This window comes from Eucalyptus grandis, chromosome 1, assembly GCF_016545825.1.
Source record: "Eucalyptus grandis isolate ANBG69807.140 chromosome 1, ASM1654582v1, whole genome shotgun sequence".
Taxonomy (NCBI): domain Eukaryota; kingdom Viridiplantae; phylum Streptophyta; class Magnoliopsida; order Myrtales; family Myrtaceae; genus Eucalyptus; species Eucalyptus grandis.
The window spans coordinates 24,475,479-24,486,192 of record NC_052612.1 but is presented as its reverse complement, the minus strand read 5'-3'; the positions used below and the strand labels follow the sequence as shown (position 1 = coordinate 24,486,192).

The following is a 10,714-nucleotide window of genomic DNA, read 5'->3' as shown; positions in this document are numbered from 1 at the left end:
AAAGTCCAATCTTGTAACAGCTATTTGAATCATCAACAATCATCTTTCCAGTGCATATCTCACTATCGTTAGACCCAATGAATTACCATCACCATCACAAGTGCTGATTGTAAGTAACTCGGCTAAATATCTTCAATGACAATACCAATCTAAATGACATGCAATGTTAAGACCAACGATCAACCAGGATCATGGATGATATAAGGAATTTCACTATTTGCACTTGTTATAGTAAATGTTAGAACTCAAAAATAGTTTGGTGATCATCAAATATAATAGAGATGTTTTTCAACACATATCAAGTGTCTTGTCATGTGGCAACCACAATGATAAAGTGAAATGTCAATCCTTTGATTCTATTTTCTTGAGCATGATTAAAGAGACTCACACATTTCAAACCCTCTTTAGGCCTTGATGGCTTGATCCACGGTGGAAGACGGTGGAGTCTTAATGACCAAAATCAATGGACTTTCGATATTTGGCCGATTCAACATTTTCTATTAGTAATTTTATATTCAAATGAACATCCATTATATTTCAAATTTGATTTGGATAAATGTCATTTTAAATTATGTACTTTACTAATTATTGAAATGATAAACTAATAAATTAAATGTCACAAACTAATCTCTTATCTATTCTTTTAGGGAAAAAAAATATCACAATTTCAAATTAAGTGGATTTTGGGGAAGAGAGGCGGCTCGGTGCGGAAGGAATTCAAGTTAAATCAATTTCCTTTGGTTTTGTGATACTTTTAAGTAATTGTCCCGTAGATCCTATAAATTATTTTCATTTTTTACTAAACATGATATTTAGTTTATTTAATTCTTTTAGAGAATTGAATAACTTACAGCACCGTCACTCTTTTCAGAGAAATAGTGCCATATCCATCACTAATATTTTTAATGAAACCGAGTAACTCTTTTATTCTGTGCATAGAAAATCTCACTTTGTATTTATTCAAATCCCATTAAGTGAGGTCCTTAATTATTAAGAAAGTAGACATCTAGGGGAAAAATTAATCTAAAGTAACTTTAAATACTACAACATGATAATCACAAGCATGAAAATAGTATCAATAAAAAGAGATTTGTTGACACCCAAATTTTAACTAATCAATTAGGAATTAATTGCATAAAAATTAGGGACTAACTTTTAGCCTCTAAATATAAATAATATAATTAAGTTGCATAACATATAGTTTTTAGCACATAGTTTAATTGCATTTGCATTGAATCAGTGGTGGTGGATGAACCTAAATTGATCGCATGGACCAAGTTTACACTACATGAAGAATTCGACCAAGGCATGAGGCATAGTGGCTGAAACTTCTAGCTCATTAAATGAGGTTTTGAGCTTTAAATGAGTTGGGTTTAGCCCGTCAAAGTTAAAGGCTTGAGTTTTAAATGGATCAAACTTGCCATTAATCAAGCCACAAAAGGGGACAAATTTCGGCCACATTGAGGACAAGCCCTAGCTGAAATTCACAAGAGGGAAAGCCTAGGTTAATTCAGCCCATTATCTTAACAAGACCTAAATAAGCTCGTGGAATTAAACCTAGCTTAAATATATAGTTATGCCTTAGAAAACGAAGGTGGGCAATTCATAATTTTTAGAACACATGAGAGTCGCACGTGGAAAATGAGAGAGGGAGAGTCCCTATCGAATTGCTTCAACTGAGTCCCAACTACATGGCCGAGATCTTGGGCGCTACCCCTTCCTAACGGCAAAAGATCGCTTCAAGTATCATAACTTAGCACAAAGGGACATTTAAGTGCCATAACTTATGAAAGTGTCATTTAAGTGCCACATTTTAAGAAAAGTGGGACACCTGAGTGCCACCTTCGGCGAAACCGGCCAAAAATTATACGTGGCAATTAAATATTAATATTTCTCGCCGAGGTGGCTTGCCAAAAAGCTGACTCAGCTCTAATTCACCCAAAACATCGTTGTTTCTATAGTTGGCCAAAATAAAGCCCTTAAATCGGCCAAAACGACGTCGTTTTGGCATAATTTAATTTTAATATAATATAAAATTTAATTTAATTTAATTTAAAACAAAATAATAATAATAATAATAATAATTTATTTTTATTTGTTTTTAAAAAAGAAGAAAACGGAGGAGGAGGAAGGAAGCCGGCGGCGAGGGCTAAGCCATCACCGCCGTCGCCGGAAGGTGGGGGAGGGTCAACTCGAGGCTGCCGAGCCACCCGAGGGGCCAATGGCCCCACCAACCCTCCCCACCTCCCGGGTGACGGAGGGAGACAGCGGCGGCGACGATGAGGGCCGAGCCCTCGGCCGTCAACGCCTCCCTCCTCATCCTTGCCCCCCCCTTTTTTCCTCCTCCTCCTTCCTCCTCCTTAGCCGCCAGTGCCTCCTCTCCTCTTCCTTCCCCCTCGCCCGGGTGGGCAAAGGGCTACCGCCCGGCCGGGGTCACGTCGGCCGAACGGTGGCCCTTGGCCCAGCCGGGCGAGGGCCACGACCCTTGCCCCCGGATCGAGGCAAGGGCTCGCGAGCCCTCACCACCGATCGGGCCGAGGTTGCCAACCCTTGGCCAGGGCCTAGCAACCCTGGCTGATCCTCCCCCCTCTGTCGCCAGCCCTTGCTGACAACGGCGGGGAGGTGGTGGCGGGCGAGGGCTAAGCCCTCGGCTACCTCCATTTTTAATTTTTTTTTTTTAAATTTTTTATAAATGTTTTAAATAAATTTAATTTTAAATTTAATTTAATTAATTTAATATTAATTTGTTACCACGTTAGCACCAAAACGACGCCGTTTTGCACTTGCTTCGCTGGAAAATTGGCACGTCAACGTTTTGGCCGGATTGGCACTTAAGTGATCCATCTTGCTTTGATTTTAGCACTTAAGTGTCACTTTTGTAAGTTATGACACTTAAGTATCCCTTTGTACCAAGTTATGACACTCCAGGGGTCTGCGGGTCCTTTCCTAGCCGAGCTCTTTGCTCGGTCACACCCTGCCATGTCTGAGCCGTAACTCACCGACACTTATTGTTACCTTGACAAGCTTCACTTGAAAACCTATGTTGCTGATTCACAAACTAAGCTGACCCTATGTGCTGTCCACCTCATTGCATTAAGATGCCTTGACGACGATCTACCATTGTCCTAATCCACATCTCGTCGTCGAGGCAGCAGCTGCCTGAGATCCTTATACCGTGCCTACCCTTCTCTGGCCTGACACCGTTGTTGCCCCTTGTCCTGCCTTCTCCCAGTAATTTGACATCCTGATTTTCAATCTAATTAGTGAGCTGAGTCACGATAACTAGACTATTTTAATTGACATTATTTAAGAAATGGTCGATTATAGGTTTTCAAAGCAACGATACTTGGCCCGTATATTAGCCGAGAAGTTTTGTGTGCTAATTTGGTGAATTATAATTATAGTTATCGGTCCTTGGTGTTTAATGAACGTGAAAAATTAGACACAACTAGTGCCATTTCTCCCTCATTAGCCGTCCTCTCTCTTCTCTCTCTTCTCTCTCTTCCCTTTGCCATTTGGCAAAATGGCTATGCTCTTGTTCCTCTCTTCATGCCACTTGGCGTGTTGCCCGTGCAATTAATCAAATTTTAAGCAAGGAGACCTATTGAGCTTAAAAGCCTTGATTTTCTCTCTCTCCTCTCGTTTCTCTTTCAGTCTCTCTCCTTCTCATGTCTTTCTCGCTCTTCTCTCTCTCCCGACTCGACCCTCTCACTCTTTTGCCAATCACTCTCTCCTTCTTCCAATCCCTCGCTACTTCGTTTTCTTGGGTTTTGCTCACTAGATCGAGGGAATCACACCTTGTGGAGTTGCGTCCAACAAAGATGAAGGATCGAAAACTCGGTTTTTTGGAAAAATTTGATTTAGTTAGCTCGTGAGGCAAGTGAAATTCTGATTTCCTATAATATGTTGATATGCTCGTCGCGCAAGTAGATGAATCTTGTCTTTGAGTGCTGAATTGTTGTAGTGTGCTATTTTGGCTCGATCAATGTTGATTTGGGTTGGTTCGAGCTAAATCCGGGGGTGGATTCGAAGAAAGGTTGCATGCAATGTGTCATGAGGTGTCGTGGAATTATTAGGACCACGATTTGATTGTTTTAAATTGAATTGTGGTTGCATGATCAGTTGATGGTTTGGTTGGGGGTCCGGTCTAGGTTCTATGGTCATGAGTTTAGTGTGAAGATCGGTGGTGTGGATCTCGATGAGATTCGGGTTTGGTTGAGTCTCGTTGAGGCTTGGGTTTTGTTGATGATCTCGGTGAGACTCGGGTTTGTTCAGTGAAGTTTGGGTTTGTTGGTCTAGGTGAAGTTCATATTGTTGTGATCTCGGTGAGGCTTGGATTTATTGTAGTCTCGGTGCGGTTTGGTTTTGTATGAGTTTTGATGTGGTGTGGTGAAGTTGTAGGTCTTGGTGGCTGTGAGTCTCGATAGGTGATTTCGATAATGTGGGTCTCGATAGGAGGCTCGATGAACGTGTCGGACTCAACGCGTGGTTCGGGAATGCCATAAATCTTACTTGGTCGGGTTAGTACTAGGAGAGTTGGGTTGTTTAGTCCCTGAGTAGCTTAATTAGCTAGTGTCAAGTCTTTAACTGCACGATCGATTCTATTGGTGTTAGCTAGTTATCAAGTCTTTGATTACATGATCGGTTCTATTAGTGTTGTTTGGTGTTGAGTCTTCGAGGCGATGTTTCGGCTTGTGTTAGTAGTTGTCTAGTTCGTGGATGCATGGTGGAACAGGTGTGACTTGTTTTGTTGTTCACATGCTTAAGCCAAGATAATTGTGTGTGGAATTGCATGGCTCAGACGTTGTGTAATGATTACTATCAGACAACGAACTAGCGATGCCCTATGGAGTCGAAGAGAAATTCGAGATGCTCAGGGATAGCGAACCCTGGAAACCTAGTGACAACGAACCCTAGATGCCCCGGAATAGAGATGTCATGTTTAGTGAACCATGAAGTTTGGTGGGCCGGACTACGAACTGGCATACACCATGGTGGGTCGAAGTGTGCATTGGAACTCCGCTAAACGGGAGTGTTCCTCCTTGCATGGTTTGGCAAGCGCACCGATCATGTGTATTGGAGTGGAAACAAAAAGTGAGAACTAAAAACACATGAAGCGTGTGTGTAAGTGATTGCATTGCTCATCAAGGTTGGTAGGTCCTCATGACGTGAGTTTGACTGTGAGTCTAGACTAGATTTTTGGTCCTATTATCCTAATTCATTTGTCCTTAGTATAGTTGTGTATAGGTCTATTTAGGGGATAAGTGAGTCACATATTTTAGGCGGATTTTTCATTCGTGTGAGAGAGTGGATCATATGGTATAGTGCTTTGAATATTTCATTGTTGGGCATTAGCTCACTCTTGTTATTGTTCACTTTTTTTAGATCCTTAGACATGGCTACAATTCCTACCACCCCCTACCACCCATATTGCACGCTATGGTGCCCCCAATAGATTTTCGGGGGCGGTTGTATGAGTTCACTGATCTGCACTTTCCTTCTATCTCTTTTGTACACTACACAACCACTCTTTATATAGACGTAGGTCCACTAATTGGTCGTATCACCTATCCCTTTGTGGTGCTCTATGCCAACATTGGAGGTTATCTGAGTGGTCCTCTACCTTTCTCAGAGGACAACAACAGTAGTGATTGTTGACACCTGAAATTTTTTGTTAACATTTTAATCATTCATTTTGCAAAAATATAGAAAAAAAAAAAAGAGAAGAAAAAACAACAAAACAAAACAAGAAGAAAAAAAATGAAGTGAAATGAAAAAAAAAACGAGAGAAAGAAATAAGGAAAACGAAAAAGAAAAATAAAGGAGAGAAAAAGAAAAATAAAAGAGAAAAAAAAAATAGAAAAGAAAAAAAGGAGGCCATTCACGGGGGTTTTTTTTTTTTCGGTCGCTAATTCTCTCCTCGCGGGGACTCTCCGTGAACTCTCTCTCGCTCTCTCTTTGGGGGCTCTCTGATAATCACGAACGAACTCTCTCCGGGGTGAGCTCTCTCTCGATCAAGTGTTCTCTCTCTCTACGGTTCAATCGGCTAGGGTTTTCACTCCATTGGAGGGATTAAAGATCGGAGTTTGGCGGGCTGAAGCGTTCTCTCTCTGGTGAAGGGGGGACGCTCGCACTCTCTCTGGAAAGGGGGATTCTCTCTTCCGCTCTGGGTAACTGCTCGATTGAGCTCTTCGATGGCGGATTGAAGAAAACCCTAGCCTCGGTCGAGGACGGGGCTCGGGACATCTCTCCCTCTTCTCAGCAATCTAGTCCTCAATCGATCGTCGTTTCGAGCTTCCATTCTTCGCGCAGAAACCGAACTCGTGGTCGATCTCGCACGTTCGGTGATGTTCCTGGCCTCGAAGATGAAGAGCTTGAAGCGGTCGTTGACCTCGCCATGCTGATCCTCTTCGCGCTCAGCATATTCCCATCCCCGATCGGTGACAGCCGCAGCAAAATCTCCTCCGCCGGTCAGTACAGCCGTGGCTGTAACAGAACAGACGAATGCTCATCACTACCGATCAGGACAATCAGTGGATCCATCCGTTGCCAGAACTTAACTTCTCCAAATCTGATAATCCCCGACGATCCGAAGGTGTTGTAGTGGTCTGGCATGTGCTTGATCTCACTCGAATCGCTCAAAAGAGTCAGAAAATCCAGCTTCCCTAAGATACAACGAATCCAGTTTCTGTTCGAACTTATCATCGCTGGTTCCAACCTCGTTCTTGGACGATCATAAAACTCTTATTCTTCGTCTGGAACTCTTGTTGCAGTATCCGTATCACTGATAAACTAGGTAAACTCATTCCCCTCTCTCCTGCTCTGTTGCAATGAAATGTGTAGAAGAATCATGTTCACGTAGTTCAGGTGTAATTCACTTAAGATCTGAGCTGTAACTAGATGACTTGTGATGGTTCTGTGATTTTAATATTGATTTTAGAATGTTAGATGAAAACATGGCTTCAGTCCCATTCCATAGCTTCAGTTAATCGTTTTGTTGTACGTGAAGTGTCTGACGAAATACCTCAAAAGCATGAGCGAGAAATAGGTCATGATAATGTCAGATCTGAAAACGTGTTGATATGAAACATTTCTTAGAAGTTGATTTACCGAGTATATAGATCTGATGCCACTCATTGTGCCATTGTTACTGAACCTGTGTTGTTTATTGTGTTGTGTGTTCTGATCTGACCTTCTGTGCAAAATGACGTGAGATGATCGGGTTGCTGTGGTTGTCTATGTTCGAAGTCTTCATATAGGTTGAAGATGGTTCGATTATCTTTCCAATGAGCTATAGAATGCCCTAAACGGACTTCATTTAATATGGTTTTTGCCTGTCCAAAGTTAGGTCCAGAATCTGCCAAATATTTGTTTTTCTGTTTCGGATGACCTTCTGTGTAAACCGCTTGATATGAACTCGTAGATGATGTTATTAGGACTTAATGTCTTCTAGAGATTTGTAATAGACTTCTCAAGCTTTCCATAGACATATCATGTGTGCGATTTAGCCATCATTTGCCCTGCCTGATGCTTCTTGCAAAGAGCACTAATCTGCTGATGTGTTCTGCTTGTTGTGATTTGATCTGACCACTTATACAAATGGCTTTACTTGAGGCTAGTTTGGTTATGGATTGATGCCATTTTAATCAAGTAGACTCATACGTGCTTGTGAGAAGATATAGCTTCAATTCATGACGATTTGTCATCAAATAATCACAATTTATAGTCTCATGTGCTCTTTTACAATTCTGATTGCATGCTGGAATTTGTGGATTAAGCATTGATTAGATGGACATACATGTAGCATGAACACGTTCAATGATGCATATTGTTTTGTGAATGATCTTTTGTCACCTAATTCATTTGCTTGATTAATTGAGAACCAAGGTTATATGACTTGGATGTCTGTCATATTATATGTCTTGCATGTGATCATTTGATGAATGGTTTTGGTGTGACACATATCAATGCTGAACTTTAGGATATCATTCGAAACTTGATTCCGTATTGTACTTCTTTTAAACAATTGATTTTGATATGATGTATTGTTTTTGGTTGCTTGATGTGTTTGATTGTTTCTTTTATTTGTACGCACCTAGTTATAGGTTTTCTTAGATTAGATTTAGATTAAGATCCCGAAGATGGAGAAGGCACGAAGAGGGTGAAGGTCGATGTCCATTCCGACCATTTTCATGTAATACCCATTTTCCCAACATATGTATCGGGTTTTATGCATTGTATAAAGCCCGACGAGTTGCGGGTTTCCTTTCTTTCTCGATTGTTTTCTCTTTTATATTCTTTAGAATTGCATGATTAGGTTTACTGATTTCTCTTGATTGTTTACTTCATGTCTTGTGCTTTCAATTTCATTGATTGTTTTCTTTTCATTTTTTAGAAATAAAATTGAATGAAAATGATCAACCACGCATGATCACTTAGCCTAGGAATTGATGATCCCGAAAATGTAAAAAGAAACGCATGGACATATTAGGAAAAATACAACATACTGTTTAGGTACCGAAAGGGCGCTAATAGCAATATTAGCGTAACCCAAGTCCCCAAACCTAGATATCTGGTTGCGTAGGAATCGAGGGAACACTCCCGACCCTTGATTGGGTTTCTAGCCGACCCCCAAAGTTAAGGCTAGTGGCGACCATCGTCTATTTTTAGATTGTCATAAATAAGTAGATCGTATTAATAAATCCGTTGTCACGCGGGGTATGAGTTTCGATGAAACTCACTATGGTTTAGCATACTTGATGTGGGAGTAGCCCAAAGGATGAAGTGATGCCATCCTAATGGGTGAAGCGTACTATCGAGAGGGCTACCATGGTAAAAGTACCCTTAAATTCGATATCTACATTCGACTCCTTTTTTAGGTGTGTCGCTTATGTGGGTATGGATTGCGACATTCCGCTGTCACGCGGGGTACGAGCTTGGGAGAGCTCGCGATCTCGTAGAGGGAACTCATGAGAGGCTTGATCCAAAAGGCGAGGTGATGACGTCTTTTGGAATGCAAGCCGTGAGGGAACTTTCGTGATCAAGTACCCCTAAACCCGACCTTTCCCCACCTTGGATACCATTTCGAGGGGCAGCGAGATCGGGTGGCGACAGTGATGATGAAGACAATGCCAACGGGGAGCCGTAGGCAAGGATGACTAGAGGTGGTAGGGATCCATTTTTGAGACATGGTTTTGACACTTTTATGAGATTGAGCTGTTTGAATGGATGGTAGGTTGTAGATAGTTGAAGGCATGGATGATGGTTGAGTGGATAGCCTATGGGAGTAAGATATCCTTTTGACCTCCCAGTGCAGTCCAGTATCACTCATGTTTATAAATAATACATGAAATGAAAGTGTTGTTTTTCTCATACATTCGTCCATTTATGGTGATGGTTGCTTGATGTTTTAATTTCGACTTCCGCTCGTGCTAAGAAGTGAAAGACTAATATTTTGCATTAGTAAGGTGGTGGACTAGGACATCACAGGTAATGACCAGCGCTTCTCATTTGGTGATCTAATCTAACCAACGATGCCTCGAGATTCCTATTGTTCATGCCTCACACCAGTTCACGACACACACCCAGCCACGACGACGATCCTCGTTCTACTCTTGACCGAGCCAGTTGAGCCAACCGATGCTACTCACCTCTGTCTCGCAAAGCCGTAACCTGATAACTCCAAGAGTTGCTTTAGTCACATCTCCTACTCCCTACTAGTGACAACAATGCGATTACCCCCTACATCAAGTTGTCCTCACCATTATCGTTCCCCCTGTTGATCTAGCTTCACGAGCACTATCACGTGAAATAACCATTTTCGATTGAACACGCCAAGCTCCATTGTTGGCGAGATGTCACATCCTAGATTTTCTGACCCTATAATTATAGACGGACTATTATGGACTTAGACTATTTAAAGCAGGCCAAATAGATGTCGTAGGCCTCTAGAATTTAATATAGGCGATCATGTGTTCCTAAAGGTGTCACCTATGAAAAATGTGTCAAGGTTTGGAAAGAAAGGAAAAACTAAGTCCAAGATTCATTGGACCTTTTGAAGTTCTGGAAATGGTTAGAAAATTGGCATATCGGATAGCCATACCACTGAAGCTATCCAGCATACATGATGTCTTTCACGTGTCTATGTTAAGAAATACGAGCCAGATCCTGCACATGAGTTGGACTTTGAAGTGCTCAAAATAGACGAAATGATAAGGTACGTGGAAGAGCCTGTATAAATTCTAGATCGAAGAGAAAAGGTGCTAAGGAATAAGACCATACCTTTGGTTAAAGTTTTATGGTGATACCACGACTTAGAGGAGGCAACCTAGGAAAATGAAGAATAAATCAGACACAAGTATCCTCAGCTCTTTCAATAAGTCCGATAAGATTCCAAATTTCGAGGAGGAAATTTTCTAAATAAGGGAGAGCTATGACATCTTGGATTTTCCGACCCTCTAATTATAGATGGCCTATTATGGACTTAGACTATTTAAAGCGGGCCAGATGACAAGCCTGATGGGTTGTAAGGAAAGTGTGGGCTTAAAGAGTTAACGAGCTATGTTAAGATAATGAGTATAGGCTTGATGGGCCAAAAGATGAGCTATGGATGAGCACAGGCTTGATGGGCCAATAGATAAGCCATGGACTTGGGTCTGGCCTGGGATAGGCCAAGAATTGGGTTCATTAAATTACAAATTAGGCCTAAGGAACC

The 10,714-nt window shown here is 41.5% G+C and overlaps 1 long non-coding RNA gene across 1 annotated transcript; it reads left to right on the top strand.

The window, feature by feature from the left end:
* Positions 1–5,919: 5,919 nt before the first annotated feature.
* LOC108959911 lies at positions 5,920–8,264 on the top strand. The gene is made up of 2 exons (XR_001987478.2): positions 5,920–6,595; positions 6,686–8,264. It is a non-coding gene; the product is annotated as an uncharacterized LOC108959911 (long non-coding RNA).
* Positions 8,265–10,714: the final 2,450 nt, after the last annotated feature.